The following is a 7749-nucleotide window of genomic DNA, read 5'->3' on the forward strand; positions in this document are numbered from 1 at the left end:
TATATATATATATATATATATACATACATACATACGCACACACACATATGGATATGCTTGTCTGTGTCTATATAAATATATATATATGTGCTGTTATGTACTTCTATGGTATTATTTGGTATCAAACCCATTATTTAGCCCAGAGTCAACCCTGATTGGGCACACATAAGATAAAAACCATTCCAGTCCATCAGCCTTGACCAGCCTATTTTTTCTCCAAGTACAGTGTATTTAGGACTACATTATCTAATGTGTAATTCCACTTTTTTGAGATGTTAAGATTTCAGGAAAATTGGCAACTATTTCTTGTAGGTTAACAACCACATAAAAGCTTTCTTGTGGGCTTGTAGTAAAAATTCACACAGTGAATAAACACACTTTCTAATACTCATCTCCTTTGGTCAAAAGGTGAAAATGTAACATAAAGGTCTTCTAGGCTCTTAAGGCTTAGCTCCTGTATTCTACTATTAACTCTTTAGCATTCAGATAAATCCATCAAATGTAATGCTTATTTATCCACATTTTTCAAAATCAATCATGTAGTACCTTATAGCTTCAAGATTTCAATGATGCAATTGTTTAGTTTTAGAATGGTGTGAGAGGTTGGATCTGGCCAGTTTCATCATAAAACAGGTAGAATATTTGGGTTGGATATGGCCAGTTTAAATGTTAATGGGTTAAACAGATGAGAAAGAAATCTACTACAGAGTAGCAAACCAGTTTATCTCAGACAATATCTCCGAAAATCTAACACCTATTCCAAGAAGCTTGGTGAACTGAGGCAATGTAGAATTTTAATTGTACTCCCGAAATAAACAATGGAATTATTCACAGAAGATTTGAAGACAAGACCTTAGAGCTGGTAGTCTAAAACTTTAGTGATGACTATGAACATGTGAGAAAGCTCTACTGCAAAAAATAGCAAAGATCCTTGGCATTAATTCTTCCCAGGTGTTCATTCCTATGTTACAAATAAGAGAAAAGGTTTATACAGCTGTGGACAATTGCTATCATTGTCATTGCCATTGTCATCATCATCATAATTTTATATCTGCTTTTCATCTTAGTGTGTGCTGGACTGATCATCACAGTCTAAGTCACTTCTTATTTGGTGTTATTTCCTTCCTAGATGGGTCAGAAACCACATCTTGCTCAGACATTCTATTTTGAACTCATGCTAGCATGGAAAGCGGACGTTAAACGATGATGATGATGATGATGATGATGATTTCGATGGCTGCATGTTCTTTCTAATGCTAAACACTTTACAGAGTGAACTGAATGCATTTTATTATGGCAACAACATGAGGGATGTTGTTATGTCTTTGGTATGACTAAAAAATCTTCTTGACTTCAAGTTGTCTGCATTTCTTTACTAATCACTGTACAGCGTGTATTCGGTGCATTTTATTGTGGCACCAGCATTAGTGGGGGTGTTATATCCCTTGCAAAACTAAAGAGTCATCATTATTCTATGCTGTCTCTATTCATTCAAGATAAGACTGAAAGGATGAGCAAGCAAGGTGAGAGAGCGAGTGAGAGAGCATAATGGAATAAAGCAAATAAAGGAGGAGTAGAGTGGTAGAGATAGAAAACTAGTAAAAAAGGAGAAATAAATGTCATGAACTTGAAAGAGAGAGAGAGGGGGGAGTAATGACAGTCATGTGTTGTTTATTATTGGTCATGTTGTTTGCTGGTAAATAATAAAAAAATAAACAAAAATAGGAAGATCTCCACCTCTTTTGAAAAGTGTTTAAGTTTATTAATCTATACTCGTGATAATGTGCAAGTACACCCATTTTAGGTAAAGAAAATATTTGCTGATTCATCAACATGACTAATGAAAAAATATAATCTTCAATAAAATCAAGTTAGCTGATAAAACAAAAATGCACAGATATTAAAAATAACCATTTGAGACAATTTGGAGTCTTCTAAATCAGAAGCATTACTGAGTAGATTATTTTTTGTTATCAGGCATTCTTGACAACGTTTTTGTTTTATTTTGTACATGTGATAATGTTTCCTGTTACTTTATTTGTCAAGTGTTATGGCTTATTTTACAACTTAACATATGAAACATGTCAAGTCTTGTTCTATTTCTTTTGTGTGTTATATAAGGGGGATAATCCTTTGACTTTTTGGATCTTTCTGATTTGACGGGCACTACTTGTTTTCTTAACGAAACACTTTCAAACTTGGGACGCTGGTAGAATGTGTCATATAAAACAACTTTTTCTCTTAGCCTTCTTAACAAAAAATTGTACATCGCAAGTTATTTCATGTTAAAGTTGTCGTGTTTCTGTAATTTCAACCAATCACTGACGTCTATTCAGCTGAATACAGTTACTGCTGTTTTTGTAAACAATAATTTTTGCCGGTGTCAAGAGTGTTATTCCCTGTTTAATTATATCATTATTCCCTAGTAAGGGTTTAGGGTTTTAGGGTTAGGGTTCGGGTTTTAGAGTTAGGGTTAGGGTTGGGGTTAGGGTTATGGTTATGAGTTATAGGGTTTTAGGGTTAGGGTTAGGGTTAGGGTTATAAGTGAGGTTATGGCAAAAATAATCTCAACCCTAAAACTAACCCTAACTCTAAAACCCGAACACTAACCCTAAAACCCTAAAGCTAAAACCAGTACAAATGCACGAACGATGTCATAAATAACAGTACCACGGATAGTTGTTGTTGACAAATTACGGCACTAATTTTATTCAAGGGAAAAGATCCCATGATACCGTTAGAACATGTTGTTTACATTCCACGGCAGTAATTGTTTTCACCTCAATAGACATCAGTGATTGGTTGAAGTTACCGAAATATGACAATTTTTTTACATGAAATAACTTCGAATACAAAAATTTTTATCTGTTCTATAACACAAAATATACAAGTATACAAAGTTTGAAAGTGTTTCGGTACCAAAAACACTACATAAAACATAAATGAAAAGTGTTGCCCGTCAAATCAGAAAGATCCGACTTTTTAACCAAGCAATTTTGTTTTTAATAAAGTTTAATTTCATACACTAGCACAATTTCATGAATGCGTTTGGACAGAGTAGTAGTCATTCTCCAAACTACATTACTCAATGTGTTTATCCTCTTTTTTTTTTTTATAAAAAGAAAAACAAACAGCATGATGTGACTTGATGAAAATGTAGCTGTAATTTCTACCAGGGCAAGCATTCCAAATAGAGTATCTTTTACTGGCACAACGAAGGAAGAGTATATCCAATTTCTTATTTAATTAACCCCAGTACATGACTAGACTTTAATTTATTTATAGCAGTCAAAAATCAAACTTTCACTATGGCTGTGCATTGTATTTTAACTCCAAAGGTGTGGGAATAAAACTAAACACTGTGAGATACTTAATCTGAGAATGTTTAAAACCCTACACATTTAATCCTTCACTACATAATTTCATCATTTCAACAAGAATTGAAACAATAATGCACTTAACCATTTGGAGATGAAGTCTACTTCGGCTTCTGTATTAAAGATGATAGAACCAATTTTTATATGATAAGATAATATCAATTTATCTTATAAAAGAATATGTTATCTTATAAAAGAATATGTTATCTTATAAAAAGAATAAGATTATATCATTTTATCGTGTAAGTAAACAAAATTGTGAATCATTTTGTATATGATTATAATTTCCAATAGAAGAGTTGAAAAATTTTCTTGAAGCATTGCGAATAAGTAGACTATCAGTGTTATAGAATGCTATGTAGCAATGCAGGATGAACATTAAATATCAGTAATAATAATAATAATTAAGGAACTGAAATGTTATTGTAGAAATATTTAATTAAACCTAACTTTTCAAGTAAAATACTCCATTCCAATAATGTTAAGAGAAGAGAGGAATGTGTTAAACAACTTGGCATGTTCTGTGTGTGTGTGTGTGTGTGTGTGTGTGTGTGTGTGCGTGTGTGTATAAACTGAGAAATTATTCAAGAATGCCATCTGCATGAAAGATAAGTCAAGTTAGTGCCATCACACATAATGTAGTAAAGAACTAGAATATATTACAAATTATTATTACATATATGGCAAAAACAAAACATCGGCTCATTCATCATCATCAGTTAGCATCTGCTTTCCATGCTGGCATGGGTTAGATGGGTTGACTGGAAATGGTAAGCTGGAGAACTGTACCAGATTCTGACAAATATTAATTTACTTTGATATTAGTAAGTAAGAAGGTGGTGAGCTGGCAGAATTGTTAGTATTCCAGACAAGATGCTTAGTGGCTTTTCATCTGTGATTACATTCTGAGTTCAGATTCTGCTTTGGTCAACCTTGCCATTCATCATTTCAGGGTTGATGAAGTAAGTACCACTTGAACGCTGAGGTAGATGTAATCGACTAGCCCCTGTCCCCAAAATTTCAGGTCTTGTGCCTATAGTACAAAGGATATTAGTGAGTATGTGTGACAACTCCAGACTTGTTTCAGCCTTATCAGATCTCCTTTGCAAAGTGTAACTTTCTTTGTATTTGTTAAATTGGTGATAAGGGAATCATTATATTGTTTGTTGTACAATGATGTATGACTGAGGCTAATTAACCTTACTTCACCCATATTAATGAGCCAGTGAATACCATAGACAAGACTCCTTCCTCCAGAATAAATCGTTTTAAAAAAATTGATGGTACATAAACTGTGTTAGTTTTAAAAATGGTGACAAATTGGATGAGTCATTAGAGCATTGCAAAGAATGCCTAGTGGTAATTTATCCCTGTCATTCTACTTTGAGTTCAAATACTGCTGAGGTCACTTTGCATTTATTTCTAATGTTGATAAAAAACAGAATGAGATGATTGGACATTGCTGTTTAGATACTGGCCTGTTTTGGCAACAATACCTTTTAGTACTAGAGGCAAACACACACACACACACACAAACATATACACTTTGAAAAGGAGATCTGATAAGGCTAAAACATGTCTGGAGTTTTCACCCATACTTACCAATATCCTTTCTACTACTACTACTACTACTACTACACACTCTCAAACACACATACTCTCACATACACACACAATCACCACCACCACCACCATAAACATCATCACCATCATTTTAATGTTCAATTTTCCATGCTCACATAGGTTTGGACAGAAATTGTTAAGGCAGATTTTCTTTGACTAGTTGTCCTTTCTGCCACCAACCCTCACCTGTTTCTAAATAAGGTAATATCTCCCCCATGGCCAGATGCGTTTTCATGAAAGACTGGTAACAAAGGACACTGCCTGATATGATATCAAGACAAGGAGGCACCAACTCACATACACAAACACACACATGCATACACATATATACATGACAAGCATCTTTCAGTTTTTGCCCACCAAATCCCCTCACAAAGGTTTGGTTTGCTCTGGGGTGTTGTAGTAGACATTTGCCTTAGGAGTCACACAATGGGATTAAACCCATAATTAAGTGGTTGGAAAATAAGCTTTTTAATGGCCATGTCTGAAAGACAAGATGGATGGTCATGACTGGAACATTTCTGATCATAGGTGTTCTCAATCAGAGACAATCTAAGGCTAAAGAACAACAAAAACAGCAAATGATCCTCAGATTAAAAGCCAATGTTCCAGTTTCATTGTTTGCTTTTCTAATGAACAATAAATAAATCTGCTTCATTCAGTAACAGAAGTGTTTAGGTTAAAAAGGAGGACTACAGGGAAAAATAGTTAATGACATTGTAGCATACACTTGAGTGAAAGTCCTCTCCTCTCCATTATATATACATACATCATCATCATCGTCATTTAACGTCCGCTTTCCATGCTAGCATGGGTTGGACGATTTGACTGAGGACTGGTGGACCAGGAGATACGAACATAGTAAATAACAGCTAGCCTTTGGCTGCATTTTGGACCCCATTGTGTCCACTACTCTGATTAGTTGGTATTGGCGCAATTTGTCTCTTACTCTATCACGCCAATACGCAGCATATAACCAATCGAAGCACCTAAATAAGGTTACGTGTGACAGCCTGTTCTCAACTCAGTTTTGAACCTACAACTTCTTATAAAAACCCAGCTTCTCCTTGTCTTGATGTCTTTCAGTTCCAGACCTTTTAAGGTCTAGCCACTGACCACACAAGACACCACCAGTTCCAGTGACAACACAATAGCAGCTACGTGGAAACTCACCAACTTCGTCCAATAGCATTCAGCGACCTCAATCTCTGTTGCCACCATTGTCCTAACGTCAACATCTCTCTACGTACACAACTCACCCAGGTTCCAACACTGCACTGTTCGTGAACTACTTCACCATGGATCAACAGCGAATATACGACCTGCAAGAACTCCTGAACTAAGTGACCTAGGCAGCAGCATCACAGACACAACTTCACATCCAACATGTACCACAACCGGCTCTGCATCATTGCCACAACTTCTTGATACAGTATTTCAAATATTATGTACAATTGACTATGAACTGGTATTTATCATTCTTGTGGCTATGAACCTACTCCTCACTTTGATGGCTATAGACTCTTTCACTGTCTCTTCTTCATTGCATCCTTATGTTCTTAATACGCATATGGCTATGCCGACATACACACACATACATCTCGTTCTTATGATGGCCTGTCTATTATTCTGTCACACATGTTAACATATCAATCTATTATTCTGACACACATGTTAACATATCAATCTATTATTCTGACACACATGTTAACATATCAATCTTCTCTTAAACATTCTACCCAGTTGTGTCTCTTATTTCCCTCTGGCACGTATATGCATTGTTCTATTTATATTTATTGTATCGACTGTATGATGTACTAAGGAGCCATTCTCATCACCTCACTTCGCACAGACGTTACAAATTGGTGACCCATTCCAGCTCTTTGAAACTATAAAAATAATTATAATGGGAGAAGGAGATACTGCACAGGTATCATAAACCTTCCATTCCATTATAACTTGAAAACTTTGTACATAGTATTGTATTTCTAGACAAACTATAATTTTCTGTTTGCTTCTGTCTTTCCAGTTGAAACTATTTGTAGTAAAGAAGAGCATCTTGCTATGAAATATCTTTCACCAAGAACATATAAATATCTGAAGTCTAAATCTGCAAGATCCATCCCATTCAAGTTAGGGAAAATAGATCTATAAAACAGAGATCAACCAATTTATTTTTGCAATAATTTTAAAATTTCATAAGGTAGCGAGCTAGCACATGATTGCAAAAACATAAATTTCACAACTTGTGAAGTAAACAAGTGATGTCAATTGGCACACTGCCTCATGAAGGTCATATTTTCAAATTTATTTTGCTCATAAGTCTGTACAATTTGAGTTCACATAGAGTTCAACAACAACATTTTATATGTGAGCCAACAAAGAAGCCTTCATCTAGTTACTCAATCTGTCAGAAATAGCAGACAAATTTCAAATCACATCCTACCATTTTAAAAAGATAATGGTAGGATCACAGCCAAAACATCTTTAGTTTGCGTAATATGGGCTGATATGGGCTACACTACAACAACCTATACATATGAATAGGCAAGACAGCAAGTAAGCTTCTACATGGTTTCTTGATATGCTAGAAATAGCAGCCAAATTTCCCTTAAACCACACCTTTAAAAGATGACAGTATGGTCACAGCTGCAATGTCTTTGACACAGAGATCAGAATTGATGAGAACTGATCTAGGGTCAAACAACAATACATACATACAAGACATGCCAACGACAGGCATCTGGGG

The 7749-nt window shown here is 35.1% G+C and overlaps 1 protein-coding gene across 3 annotated transcripts in view; it reads right to left on the minus strand.

Annotated features, from left to right (window-relative positions):
- Positions 1 to 7749, minus strand: part of LOC106882044 (uncharacterized) — a 36978-nt gene that overhangs the window by 18765 nt on the left and 10464 nt on the right. The window lies entirely within an intron of this gene.

The sequence above is a fragment of the Octopus bimaculoides genome, chromosome 6, assembly GCF_001194135.2.
Source record: "Octopus bimaculoides isolate UCB-OBI-ISO-001 chromosome 6, ASM119413v2, whole genome shotgun sequence".
NCBI classification, from domain to species: domain Eukaryota; kingdom Metazoa; phylum Mollusca; class Cephalopoda; order Octopoda; family Octopodidae; genus Octopus; species Octopus bimaculoides.